The 15,052-nt window shown below is 38.8% G+C and overlaps 1 protein-coding gene across 3 annotated transcripts in view; it reads right to left on the bottom strand.

Moving 5' to 3' along the window:
- PSD3 (pleckstrin and Sec7 domain containing 3) overlaps nt 1-15,052 on the bottom strand; it is a 607,844-nt gene that overhangs the window by 408,246 nt on the left and 184,546 nt on the right. The window lies entirely within an intron of this gene.

The raw sequence follows: 15,052 nt of genomic DNA, 5'->3' as shown, positions 1-15,052 counted from the left end.
GGGTCCATTTGTACACATTTCTAGAGTCCAGACTGTACAAGATTCCCTGGTAGCTCTGAAATAGACTATTGCCTGTTTCTTAGGATTAAATTTTAAGGGCACTTGACTACTGATAAGGAAGGGGACTAACATTTACTTTACAAACCTTTTCAAAATGTACAATAGAGTTGAGAGTTAGCTCTGGCTGACAAAGCAACTAGTTATTAGCATGTGTCACCTCTCTGTTCCTTCAGAAATGTGAAAATGATTGGATAGTGACCGAGGATACCTCTCCCCACCCACCTGGGTGGACTCTGGTTGGTTAGAGGTAGTTAAGACACAAGGCCAAGGGCCAACTAGTGTTGGCCTATTCCACTGCTATAGGCTAAACATCTAACCTTAATATCACAAACATGTTATCAGGTACTAGAAGAATTATGGAAAGGAGAGGGAGAGGGAGAGAGAAAGGGAGAGAGAAAGAAGAGAAGGTGGAGGAGGAGGAGGAGAGAAAAAAGAAAAAGAAAGGGAGGGAGGGAGAAAAAAGAAAAACAAAGAAAGAAGTGAATAAATGAATAAATAAATGAGTAAATAAAGCATGTATGGATCACTTCATCTTCATCTGGAAAAGCAACTCAAGGATATAACAGCATTTTAGAAATGGTGAATAAATAATTAGCCTCCTTTTTCAAGACAGTATTATTTTGGGGAAATATCTGAAAAGATTATTAAATGACTAACAGTCTTCTTCTACATTTCAGCTATCTCAAGTTTGTCTTCTGGCTGGAAGCTTCAGTTATGGCAGAAGTCGCTGCAGTTTGTAATGAGGCCTTTTTCTCTTCCATCTGCCCAAAGTCTCTGCCTCCCTGGTAGCTACAGGACAGGACAGTTTGACAGCTTCTGTTGCTCTGGCTGCTATACTCACAGAGCATGTGAACATGTAGTGGTTAGGAATTATTGAGGTAAGGAATAAGAAGTGAAGCAAAGACCAAATCTCTCAGGGACATCACCCAGGAAGAAAAAAAAATCATAAAACAATTAAGGAAATGAGTTTGTGTACTCCTGGAGAAGAGGCTGTTGGGTAAAACAAAGTCTACTAATCACTACCTCCCAGCCCCCTTATCTAACTCTGCTTCTGAGCCAGCGAGGTGACAAAGCGTTAGACACAGAGTAAGGAGACCTGAGCTCAAATACAGCCTCAGACATTTATGAGCTGTGTGACCCTAGGTCACTTAGCCTCTGTCTGCCTCACTCTCCTCATTTGCTAAAATGGGGATAATATTAGCACACACCTTACCAGGTTGTTGTGAGGATCAAATGAGATAACATATATGATACACTTAGCAAACTTTAAAGTGTTATAGAAATGTTTATAAGTAAAAAATAGAAATATTTTTATTTATATAAATGTTACATAAGACACAATAGTTATTACTTTCATAATTATTATCATTTTTATCAATTCCTAAGATTTTTCAAAATTTTAAGAACAGAAACTGGAGTTCCTAGTGCAAAATACTGCTATAGAACACTTGTGTGAAAATAAACACATAGCCTGGTGACAAACAAAGCTAATACCTTTTGTCACTGCTTTATATATGCTAGATTCCCACTTCATTCAAGAAGTTTCAATAGACTTGCCAACTGTTATAACAAAATTGGGTGCAGAGGATAAAGCACAGGGCTTAGGATCAGGAAGACTCATTTTCATAAGTTCAAATTTAGCCTCAGACATTTACTATGTGTCTCAGTTTCTTCATCTGCAAAATGGCAAACCATTTCAGCATTTTTGCAAAGAAAACCCCAAATGGGGTCACAAAGAGTTGGACACAACTGAAAAACGACTGAACAACAAAAATCCACCTAAACAAAAGTACTCTGGCAAAGTCTTCAATAATTTTGTAAGAATGTGAGGGGCTGCTAGGTAGCACAGTGGATAGAGCACCAGCCCTGAAGTCAGAGTTCAAATCAAGCCTCAGACACTAGCTGTGTAACCCTGGGAAAGTCACTTAACTCCAATTACCTAAAAAGAATATGAAGCAATCCTGAGATCAAAAAGTTTGAGAAACATTAGCCTAACGGAGTCCTTTCTTTCCCTACTCTCTCCATTCTCCCCTCACCAATAATAATAATAACATTAAATTAAGAAGAATAATTGTACAGCTTTAGTAATGCTAACTGAATTTAAAAAGCATGCATCGTATGGAGAAGACTACAAGGAAGTCAGGATACAATCACTCAATCACATATTGAGTATCACTCATGCATATAAGGCACTATGTAAGTTACAAAATGGAATAAAATATGTACAGATTATAATTATAAATTGGTATGTATACCATACCAATGCTGACTTATGAAATAAAGTAGCAACAGCAATTCACATTTACAGAGAGCTATAAAGGTTACAAAATGCTTCATTCACAACTCTGGGAAGTAGGTAGAGTATGATTTATAATCCCTATTTTGTAGATGAGAAAGCTAAGGCTCAAAGAGGTTATATGACTTGTTCAGGGTCACATAACCTGCTAATGCCAAGCTCCTCCCTGCATCCTTCTTCCCCGGGATTCAAATCCACCCTCTTCCTGACTCATGCTCCTTATACCACATCTTGCTATCTATTTTATATACATATGATTTCTAACTGGAGAGGGCAGCAATACAGCTTCTGGATTCTCTATACACAAAACTTTATATAGGGAGGGCCCTCACACAACAGCATAACTCCTAGCATTAGTTAAGAAGATTGAAGGAAAAAAATGGAGGGATTGCTTTCTAGAGATTCTATCATATCCACTGCTCTAAATTCCCAGAACTAGGAGAAACAGTTGTGTAGTTTTTAACCTGGGTACATACATGAGGAATAATTTTCAGAATCTAAAAAATGTTCCCAACCCCCCATTCTTTTCCCTCCCTGATCTTCCTACGCTTATACTACCTTCAAAAGATGTGATGAATAGTGTGTGGTTTGCTGCAGCTCAGGAGGGAAGAGGAGGCAGCTTTTCATATACACTAGCTTTGAAAAGGAAGACGGTTAACAACAATGGAAATTTCTCTTCCTGGTGTGGCAGGCTGAAAATTTTCTTTTGATACCAGGTCACATTTTTAACAAATTTTATCTTCTTCTAGCTCTCAGGCAACTTTATTATCCAAAGCTGTTCAAAGGTATAATTATTTTTCTTCCAAAAATCCAATTAAAAAAAAAAGGCTGGGGGTAAGGGAAACCAGCAATGCAAAAGGTGTTTTTATATCTCACCTTTCTAGGCCATAAAATACAACAAAATATGGTGTTTATTCCCTAGCAGGAAATGCCACCTCTGATTTTACCATAACATGGTTATCTCTTCTCTAAATTAAGGCATATAACCCCAAAGATGCTTACATGGACATTTGCCCTGGTAGCTTAATGGCTGTCTTGCAGAATTTTAATGTCACTAGACAGACAGGTGGATGGTGGTTGGTAGGGATCACACCAAGGATCATTCCCTTGTAAGCATCTGAGACTGATTCAACTTCATCTCTTTGCTATTCTATCCCATTTTCCCAAGGTCCCAAGAGGGGAATGGCAGCAATGAGGAATCAGCTGTCACCACCACACTCTCAAGACTGTGAAGGTTACTGCTCTCAGTCTTCTATGTAGCATAAAGTCTTCTCTCCTTTCCAACTCAAATAAGTATGATGATAGAATGTCTATAGCCACCAAGACCTCCTAAGGCTGGAATGGTCAGTAATGGTGGAAAGAAAGCAAGCCAACATCGAGGAGGAAGCAAAATTCCAGACAACTAGGTAGATATCCACTGCTGATCCCTGGGTCAAACACAAAATATGCCACTGACGATTTGTTTTAATGATTCATCTCCCTCATATTTAGTGTTCATAAGATGTGGAGAAGAGAGTCATACAGGACAAGGCGTGGAAAGGGTGGGATCTACGCAGTTGGCAGGAAGATCCGCACTGATGACATCACAGATCGAATGGCATAACAAAAATCATGGGCTAGATAATCTTCACAGTCCCTGTCAGATCTAAATTCTGTAATCCTGTGTTCTTCCACACAGTGGGCTCCTGATATATCCTTCTTGAATGAATAAAAACAGCAAATTTTTCAACAAGGATTTGTTTATTGAAAAAGGTAAATAAATTTGACATGTATGAAGTATTAACTGAATTATCCCAACCCTCATGACCCAAAACAATTCATAGAATCATAGAATGTCACAGCTAAAAGGAAGACACAAATCAGGCCAACCACTTCATTCCGGAGAGAAGGAAACAGAAGCTGACTAATTTTCACAGTTCTGACTTTCTAATTTTCTCTGAACCCAGAGTAATTTACATTTTCTCTAATCTTTCCCCTGTTACTCAGGCAAAGAATTAGATTAGCATCTGTGCTCTGTTCCTCTTCTGACCTATTACTAGCCCTTAGTTATGACAATGGAAGAAGCATCCTAAATAAAATACTTCAATTGACAGATGATAAGAAGCCATCTGCCACTCAGTATCTCGGGAAGCCCTAAGGTTTCTGGTAACTGCTCCACTGCTTCCGGATGACTTTAAAGGAGAGAGAAAGAACTGAAAGATGACTCCAAGATTTCACCTCTTAGAACCTGGGGAAAAAGCAGTGGTCCCACTAGCAGAAAGGGGGAAATCAGGAGGCAAAGGGGGAAGGGGAAGAGAAAGTTAGCAAAAATGACATCAGGGAGGTGATGCCATGACTTGCAAGTGAATTGGATTCTCCTTGGAGCCATCTGGGTCCAGTGGCCAGATATAGATCAGGATGACTGGAGATGGCCCTGGCACAATTAGAAATGTAGGACTATTGCTCAAGAGAGGAAGCATGGCTAGAGATGAACATCTGGGACTCATCCACAGAGATACAATCAGTAAAGTCATGACAGTGAATAAGCTCACCCAAAGGAGAACACATAAAAAGAGATGAAAAGAAGGTTAAGGGCAGAGTCTTGGGGCTATAGACACTGAAGGGGCAAGAAGAAGAAGAAAAAGGAGACAGAGAAAGAATTATTAGACATGTAAGAGTAATACAGTACCACAGAAACCAAAGGAGAGAAAACAACAACTGATGAATGAATAGATTACTTTTCTATTCTGTCTCCTTTAAAAAGAAAAAAAAAAGCTTGCTCAAGACAAGACAACAAAATAACAAATGTTACCATGGGAAGACTTTAGTGGATAATCTGGAAAGTAAAATACAATTTCCTGTGAGCAAAGGACTGGCCCTTCTAAGTCTAGGAAATCCTTAGCTCTCAGGGCCTGAATATAGAATATAGTATAGTTTAGTGATTGTGTTCTCATCAGACCCTAGAAACAGGGTCCATCCACCCAAGAACTATTTTATATATCTAATTTTCATATAATATTGTGTATATGACATATATGTATGTATACATGTATATACAGGCATGTATATAATATTGTATATAACAATGTAATTTTCATATAATAATAATAACTAGCATTTATATAACACTTTAAGATTACATATATACACATATACACATACACCTACATACATACAGCTATAGACATATAAAATAGCAAAGTACTCCATATATGTTAACACACTGGATCCTCACAACAACCCAGAGAGGTAGGTTCTATTATTATCCTCATTTTACAGATGAAGAAACTGAGGCTGGGGTGATAAGGCTTGTTCAGGGTCACCAATAGTAAGTATGTTAGGCAGGACTCAAATTCAGGTCTTCCTGACTCTAAGTCCTATACTCTATCCACTGTGCCACCTAGTTGAGGATATATCTTCAGAGCTCATAGACAAATTACTTGCACATTCTAATGAGCAGCTCAACCAGTCAATCATCTAGTATTTATTAAGTGCCAGTATTCAAGCTTCCAACAGGGCCAAGATCTGTTTTGCACATAGAATGAACGGCTCTTGTCCACAATTGTAGGCCAAACCATCCCAGGACGAGCCATGCCATGCATCTTTTCCAAACTCTGAAAACCAAGTTCCCTTAAACATCAATTCATTCACTTTCCCCCTAAGAAATACCAAGAATACCTAGAAGGATTTCTTGTTCTTCATCAGACACCTTCAAGGTAATCACATCCCTCTGGCACAGAGAGTTAAAACATTCCTTCAGAGCTAGACACACCCACTTTCCAGGCAGCATTTAGCCTATTCTCACCAAAGCGACCTCTCACAACTATCCTGGTCTGAGTGTGTCCTCCAATTCAATACTTACCCTGGGCTCCTCTCCAAGAGGGCTCAGAGAATTGCTTCCACTGTGGGTAACATTGCCCCCTTTATTCTATAACATGCCACTGATCTCTCTCACGATGAATGGATTACAGTTGTATAATAAGTCCACAATGAGCTACAACAATTATAAATGTAAGCTTTACCATTACTATAGATTAAATGTTAACACTGGGCATTAAAGAAACAGACTCACAGGGACAAAGGGTTAAAAAAAATCAGGTCAAGTCTTTAAGAAAGAAAACTGGGAAGGTAAAGTTTTTGATAGCAATAGTGCCATTGTTTTTCAAGTTAGGGAAATTCCCTACCATTATTCATTGTGATAAAGTTGATATGTATGAGCTAATAAGGAATAAACATCCACCTTGATGAGACATATTGGGAAGTACACTAAAAGCATATAATTTATTCTATAGCTACTCAATTCACTGAGGCACATTTCAATCACAGCACTCTTATCTGGTGAAAAATTTCTTCCAAATTTCACCTGAAATTATCCATAAACACACGCACTTTCCTACTGTGATCTTCATGGGATTATTGACCAAATGCTTCTCATGGGGCAGGAAGTAACTTAGATTGCTCCTTTGGTGTCAGAGATTGCCAAAATTACATTCTTAAATTTCTGAATGGCAGTGCAATATAGAATTGGTAGACCCAGAGCCCTCCTAACAACAGAGCTATTAGCTGAGTGCTAATGAGAATTCAGCGTCCACAGCCGAGACAGAGGAACCAGTCTCTTGGGCTAAAATTTCATAACCAGTAGGAAATGAGATAAAAGAAGTTCATTTTTAAAAGCAAATATGAAGAGCAAGCCAGGCAGAGCTAATATTTCAAATGGATTTCAATCAAGATGAGTAACGGGAAATGTCACTGTAAATAGGATGATAAATGTTACAGTGTCCAAAGGTCCAAAGTTTCCCTTTCAGCTCCATGATTCTGTTGCTTGGTCTGAATCTGTGATTTCTCAGGTATAGGGAACTTGCACTGTGGAAACTTCCTCCACAAAGATCTGCAACTCACACTACAACTTCTACTTAGAGAGATGCTGGAGGTATTAAGAGGTTAATATTTGAAAGTGGTCACAAAATTAAACCAGGTCTTCCTGACTCCAAGGCCAACTCTCTCTCCACTACCTCATGCTATTCCTTAAAAACTCAACAATACAGGGGCTCATATTCTCTTGTCAGATGGAGAATTCCTACAAGTTGGTTCTGCAGGATAATCTGGTCAATCTTTATTAAGCAGTAGAGTAATATATCCAGTATGATAAAGATAACAGAAAATGAGGGTGAATAATGAGAACATAATAGATAAGTAATTTCAGCACTGCAGATACCTTTTATTCTGGAACATCTTCCTCACCCTAATAAAACCATTTCACTTTAGAAAGGGCGATAGAAGGGAAAGGCTGTATTTGGTATCTGAAAATGCCTCTAAACTACATTTTTAATGAAAAGATCTTACATCCAGCAAAATGTAGAAATAAGTCAAGCAGCTCTCAGCTACAAGCTTTTAACTTGTACACATGAATGCAGGCATTAATTAGAAAAGCCTCCAAGGAAGTGATTAATGATTTTGGCTACACATACAGAATCAGAATCACAGAATCAAAGTCTGAGAGCCGGATGGCACCTTAACAGCCATTTGGTCCTCTTCAAGAATGAAGGACAAATAACAATAAAAATAATAATAATAAGCCCTACCCAAACACTAATGAAATCCCCATCATAACATATCTGCCAAATGGTCATCCAGCGTCTTCTTGGAGAACACTTCATGGAGGGGGAAGCCACCTTCTCTAAAGGCAGGCCATTCCACTTTTGGATAGCTCCAACTATTGGGAAGTTGTTTTCATTATATTGAGTCCAAACTGGCCTCTTTGCTATTCATATCCATTGTTGCTGGTTCTGTCCTCTGGAGTCTAACAGAGCCAAGTATGAACTCTTTTCCACGTCTTACAAATACTTGAAGACAGCTATCATGTCCCCCTAGATTTTTCTCTTTTGCAAGCTAAACATTCCCAGTTCCTTCAATCAATACTCACATGCCATGGTCTCAAGGCCCTTCACCATCTTGTTGACCTCCTTAGGGCCTAGAGTCAGGAAGACCTGAGTTCAAATTGGGCCTCAGACACTTACTGTTTGCCAGGTGAAGAAGGAAATGGCAAAGCACTCCAGTATCTTTGCCAAGAAAACCCCAAACGGGGTCATGAAGAGTTGGACGTGACTGAAAACGACTGAACAACAAAAACAAATTGACCTCCTCTGGACACTCTCTAATTTATCGATGTCTTTCTTAAATTGGGGTGCCCAGTTGGAACACAGCACTCAAGATGGGATCTGATGAAGGCAGAGTACAATGGGCCTATCACCTCTGTGTTCCCAGAAGTCATGCCTTTCTTATTGCAGATCAAGATTGTCTCAGCCCAGTGTTCTACCATCTCTAGCTCCTTTTGGGTCCTTAACCTGTGGCATCCAGTATGTCAGTTATCCCTCACAAATTCACATCTAAAAAGTTGAGTATATCATCTATACCTATCTTTACCTAAGTCATTGATTAAAATATTAAATAGCACAGATCCCAAGATATTCCACTGGAGAACTACAGCCACACTGACATTAAGCTATTAACAATTACTCTTTGAGTCTGGCCATCTAAACAATTATAAACCTACCTGACTGTATTATTGTCTAACCTCTTCTCTCTCTACCTTCTCCACAAGAATATAAGATACGTCATCAACAAAAGCTTTCCTAAAATATAAATAAACTATATCTACAACATTCTTTTTATCTACTAAGTTTAGTAATCTTTTCAAAAAAGGAAATGAGGTTAGTCTGGCATGACTATGATGAAGCCATGCTGGCTCCTTGTAATTACATTTTTTTTTCCCTTTGTTGATGCTCTCTAATCGCCTCTTTAATGATCCAAGCTAGAATTTTTCCAGGAATCAAAGTCAAGCTCACTGTCCTATAGATTCTATTTTCTCCTCTTTTTTTTTTAAATCAGCATACCATTTGCTCTTTTGTATTCTTACTTCTATTTTCCATGATCTTTCAGATATAATTGACAGTGACTCAGTAATCAAATTGGCCAGTTCCCTCAGTGATCAAGAACAGTCCATTTGGGCCAGGCAGCTTGAATTCAGCAAGAATAGGTAAGCGCTCCCTTGCTGCCTCCTTATTTCTCTTAGATATCAAATCTCTGTTAGTCATACCCTGGGCCATCTGAAATACTAATCATTCAGGGCCATTTCCCATCCTGTTCCAATCCCTGGGGAGATGATCCAAGCATACAATTCCTATCAATTCCAGAGTTCAAAGCATCTCCTCAGCACATGGAAAGCAAGATAAGTGAGATAAGACACAGGTCACTGGTTTGAAATTAATACCTTCAGAACATTGCAGAGCACACGCAATTTTCAAAGAGGATTGATAAATACAAAATTTGGAGAGCTAGGGTTTACTTTGTCTTAAGGGGGAAAACAATTCTTTTCTTTTTCAAACAGATGTTTCCCCCCCCCCATTTGTCCCCTATGTCTCTCCACTTTCCCCACTCAGATTTATTTTTTCCTCTTTTCACATCCGTAACTTGTTCTTCTCTTATTTCTTCTGGCCCTTTTCTCATCTTCATCATAGATCATGGATATGGAGTTGAAAGGGATTGTAGAGAGTGTCTACTCTAACAGTTTCATTTTACAGATAAAGAAACTGAGGCCCAAAAAAGTTATGTGTCTTGCTTTCCTTTCACCCACAAATTCTTCAGTCTTCCTATTCATTCACTTCCTTCAATTCATGGTATGTATGTGAAGTGACTTGCCCAGGGTTACATAGCTAGCAAGTGTCAGAGGCCAGATTTGAACTCGGAAAGACCAGTCTTCCTGACTCCAGGCCCAGCACTCTATTCACTGCACCACCTAGCTGTTCCCAATAAGCAACACAAATAGCACAAACAATACCTACTACCACCCATCAAATACATATATATGTCAAGATGAGTAAAGCAAGGAATCAAAAGACCTGTGAACAGATCCTGATATAAACCTATAAACTTCTTAATCAGAGTCTGCCTCTGCCTCAACTGCCATACTTGCAAATAACATATTCTTGGTGACACTGAACATAAGTTACCTTTGCCTCTTAAAATACTGCTAAGGTAGACTAAACATCACCTGGGGACTAGAAAGGAAAAGAGTTTAGCTCTTTAAGAGAGACTCCTCCCCTATTCCCATCCACCATCACAGCATTATATCGTGCTAAAAACTACCAGGATAGCTTCCCCCCCCCCATGTAATATAATGCATCATGGGGGGGGGGGTGAAAGAATGATATGTTCCAGGATAGAAAGGAAAGGAAATAAGATCTCAGGTAAGACAAATATTTCTATTCAGGGTTTTGGAAAATCAAATGTCATCTGCTAAAATACGCATTCCGTACCTAGTCAAGACACTGGGCAAAGGCATGCTGAGTGGGGGCAGATGGCACCTTTCTGATGACTAGGGAGTTAAAGAAACCTTCGCTTGGACGTCCCTGACATAAATGCAGTATGTTCCTCCACATGTCAATATTCAGCATATTCCAACCTTCTCCCAGAAGGGATGGGCGAGAGACAAGACTAGTACGCAAAAGCAAGTCAATAATACAGACGGATTATTTTCACAGCAGCATTTACACAAGAGATAATTTTTTTTTTCCTGCATAGACCTACAAATAGAGGTTACTCACAGAGATTACCGTAGCTCCAGCAGTTACCCATTGATCAAAGAAAATGCCCAGTTCATCAGTTTAACGCTTGAGAAAAGTTAGCTAGAAAAGAGACACACTAATTCAATTATCTGCTGTTCTAGTCAACTGGAAGCAAATTAGTTTCAAATTTCCTGGCAGCCCCTTTTGCCCTGCATTGCACACGGTGATGTAAATGGAAGCATTTTGAGCATTAGGAAACCGAGCAGAGAGAGGAGATGCCGTCTCAGTCACTCTCACAAAGGCTAAGCAGTCTGCTCGCTCTCTGTCTCTCTCTCTCTCTCTCTCTGTCTCTCTCTCTGTCTCTCTCTCTCTCTCTCTCTCTGTCTCTCTCTCTCTCTCTCTCTGTCTCTCTCTCTCTCTCTCTCTCTGTCTCTCTACCTTGGTAGCTTACCGAAAACAGCCACCGTAGGGCTTTTCTATATTTGAGACAACTACTTCCAGGGAGATAATTGAGATGCCGGGAGTTAGCTTTAACGTAACCGTTTCACCAGCACATAAGCAGGAGAGCCAATGCTCGGCTCTGAGAGGATTGTACCATCCGTTGTGACATCAGAGGTAGGGATGTCATTTTAGTATTATGCAGCATTTTCTTTGATGCAGGACTGAGACACGTGAAGGGGGATGTACAGCTCTCTTAAGAGGTTTTCATTCTCTCATGACTTTAGTGGAAAATGCATGTGAAAATTTAAATATCATACAACTGTAAGATGATAAAAATCCTGCCTTTCAAATCTGTACCCTACTCTGGAATGACACTGCCATATAAAGACTTTTTTTTGTTCACTAATAATTATTACATTTCTGATTCTGTGATACAAAGCCAATACTTATGTATAATTAATTATATGGCTTAGAAATGCTGGGATTAGAAAAATGGCCATTTTTGTCCATTTTTCAATACTTGGAATAAACATTTAACATCACTAATGGTACTTGACTTTTGTCTTTCAAGACGGACAATAATACTAATGTCTTACATCTGTAATAATGTTTTAACAGTTGACAAGGCCCTTTCACAAATTATCACATTTAATCTTCATAACAACTCTGTGAAGCCAGAGAGGTAAGTATCATGGGTCCCCTTTTTAAAGACAAGGATCCTAAAAGGCTCAGAGATGTTAAAGGACTCACCAAAGTCACAAAGCTAATAAACGGCAGAGCCAAGATCACAACTCAGATCTTCTAAGTCCAAAGTTGATGGTTCTTTCTACCAAACCACATCTTGAGGCTTGTTTTTTTTTTGTTTGGTTTTGTTAATAGATCTAGCCTTCTGCCCATCTGACACGCTAGAAACCCTAGAATTCTCTTAGATTCCTGTCACTCCAACATCACCTATGTCCAGCCATATCTTCTTTCTAAAACACTTTTCACTGATTTTTTTTTTAACCAAAACATTCAATGTCTCTCAACTGTCTCCAGGAACAAGTCCAAAAGTCCTCCCTAAAGCAATTATAGGCTTTTCACCATCTGGCCTCAACTCACTCACACTCTCTCTCTCTCTCTCTCTCTCTCTCTCTCTCTCTCTCTCTCTCTCTCTCTCTCTCTCTCTCTCTATATATATATATATATATATATATATATATATATATATATATATATATATATATATATATATATGTATATATATATATACACACTCATATAGTACACTTCACAGAGAGGGATACTGAGACTCCAGAATCTTAAGTAATTTGTCACAAAAAAAAAAACAGGCAATGGTAGAAAACACAGTATGGTCTTTGCAAAAAATAGCAATCCATAGAGACACCAGCTTAACCTTACACTTCACTATGGGACTGAGTTGCCCCTGAGTTCTCAAAGGTAATGCTAAATCAACACAAACTTTGGCAGGTCTTATCCTAGCTGGAAAAGCCTTAAATACTGACCCAGAAATGAATCACAAGTACAGGTTCATCACCAGACTGGCCTCCAAGGTGATTAATTTCTTTTCTGAACTCTGGTGGTAAAAGTGGGAGTAGACAGAAAGCAATATGCCTTTATCAGCCTTAGTCTCCCTAAGACGGAAGGGGAATCTGCATAGGTGGTGGTGGTGGTGGTGGTGGAGGTAGTGCGGGGAAAACAAATTAATGAAATCACAAACCTGCTGAATTATAGATTCGAGTAGGGAAAATAAAGACCACAAATATGGACCACAAATACAATCAGGAATGACATTCAACACTAAGTTCCCTTTTTATTAAAGGGAATATTAAGAAGTATCTTCTTCCAATCTGAAGGTATTCTACACATCCCAACCTGACTTGGAGGCTATCAGAGCTGCTATAAACAGCCACAGCCACCTGTGAATTTAGAGAGATCAATAAAAGACAGGGGAAATTAGAAGCCACTAGGAGAAAGGGGACGTGGTATAGTTAAAGGAGTAAGGGGCAATTTCCCCCCTCCCTCACGTCCTCAGACCAGAAATGCTCTTATCCTATGGCTGATAAAGAGCCTATAAAGTTTTAGAGGAAAGAAATTCTGCAAGGACCCACAGCATCCTTTCTGATCCATATAAGCAATGGACCAAAGAACATGGAAACCTAGTATTGGGTGGTTTTGATTCAACCACTAGTTTTGCATATCCAAAAAATTGCATAAATCCAGGCGCCAAGCTTTAATCAGAACCCAGGTATCCATGTGTATCCATGTAATTTTAACAGAACACATTATCTTTTCCCTAAACTTTCCCTTCTTCCTAACTTCTTTATTACTGTTCTAGGTACTATTCTCCTAGTCACCCACATTCTCAAAGGTGCTCTCCATTGACACCTTATGATAAGAGTCAACCTCAGCTGCTCATTCCCATACCCAAAAAAGTTCAGTGACTCCCTATTTATAAGATGAAATATAAACTCCTTAGCCTGCCATTCAAGGCCCTACTCAATCCTGTTCAAACCTACATTTCCAGCCTTATTTCACTATACTCCCTTCACACGGACTATGCTTTAGCCAAATGAGAGTAATCACTATTATCCTTCACTTTCCTCCTATTTATATATGCTCTCTTCTAAATATACTATCTTCTGTGCTACAATGGTTTCCCTTTCTAACCTCCCCAGCAACTCTGTTGAAATGCTTTCTTTCCCTTCAAAAGCATGTTGTAGTAAGAATTCTTGTTCAGGCACAGGGTAGACTGAATTGCCTCTGAAACCCCTTACAACTCTGAGATTCTGATTCTATCACCAGCTCCCGGGCTGCCTCTTCTATGAAGCCTTCAACAATTCCCCCAGCTAGAAGTGATTGATCTTTTCTTGACTCTCTCATACAATCCCTCTCCCACACACTTGGACTGCTCTCCTATGCACATAACCTTATAATTCAAATTATGATAGTAGTTTTGTTGTATTTGTCTCATCCACTCTACTGGACTGTAAGTTGCCTTGAGGGCTAGGACCATATTTTATTTTTCTGTGCCTACGTAGTACAATGTTTGTGCAGAGCAAGCAATTAATAAAAATTTGTTGAAATGAATTTCACCTCTTTATGTCACAATAGGGACCCAAACATAGTCAATGTTTTCTTTTCTGTTTATTGAATTTACCTGCAATGACCCTTCAACATATACCCCATTGTAGATAAACTTGATAAATAAAACTCACCATTGAAATAATGGAAAATGTCAATTCTCTTATGCCTCAAAGTGACAAACTCTGTGAGTGAACACAAGCATCCCCAGGACCAGGATGTCCACAACTTGCTTAGCAATGCCACCCAGAAGCGCTTTTCAAAAAGTCATGTGATACATGCACAGCCTTTATCAAAATGCTTGTTTTCTCAATGGGGGAGGAGGGATTAGGAGAGAATTTGGAATTTAAAATTGTAAAAAAAAAATTGTTTTTACATGTAATTGGGAAAAAATAAATCATCAAAAAAATTTTAAAGTGATGTGATAAATATGGCATTACTCTTTCAGGTAAGAGGCATCACTGTTAATACTAACCAGTGTCTTCAACAGGAAAAAACAATCCCTTATATTCATGAATTGTCCTACTTATCCTCCTACTGTGAGGAATAACTATTTGTTTTTCTAGGAACATAACTGAGGTATATGTCAATGGGAAATTAGAATTTGACTTACAAACCCCTGCTATAT

This window comes from Phascolarctos cinereus, unplaced genomic scaffold, assembly GCF_003287225.1.
Source record: "Phascolarctos cinereus isolate Bilbo 61053 unplaced genomic scaffold, phaCin_HiC Scaffold_2;HRSCAF=192, whole genome shotgun sequence".
NCBI classification, from domain to species: Eukaryota; Metazoa; Chordata; class Mammalia; order Diprotodontia; family Phascolarctidae; genus Phascolarctos; species Phascolarctos cinereus.
This window is presented reverse-complemented; position numbering and strand designations above follow the sequence as displayed.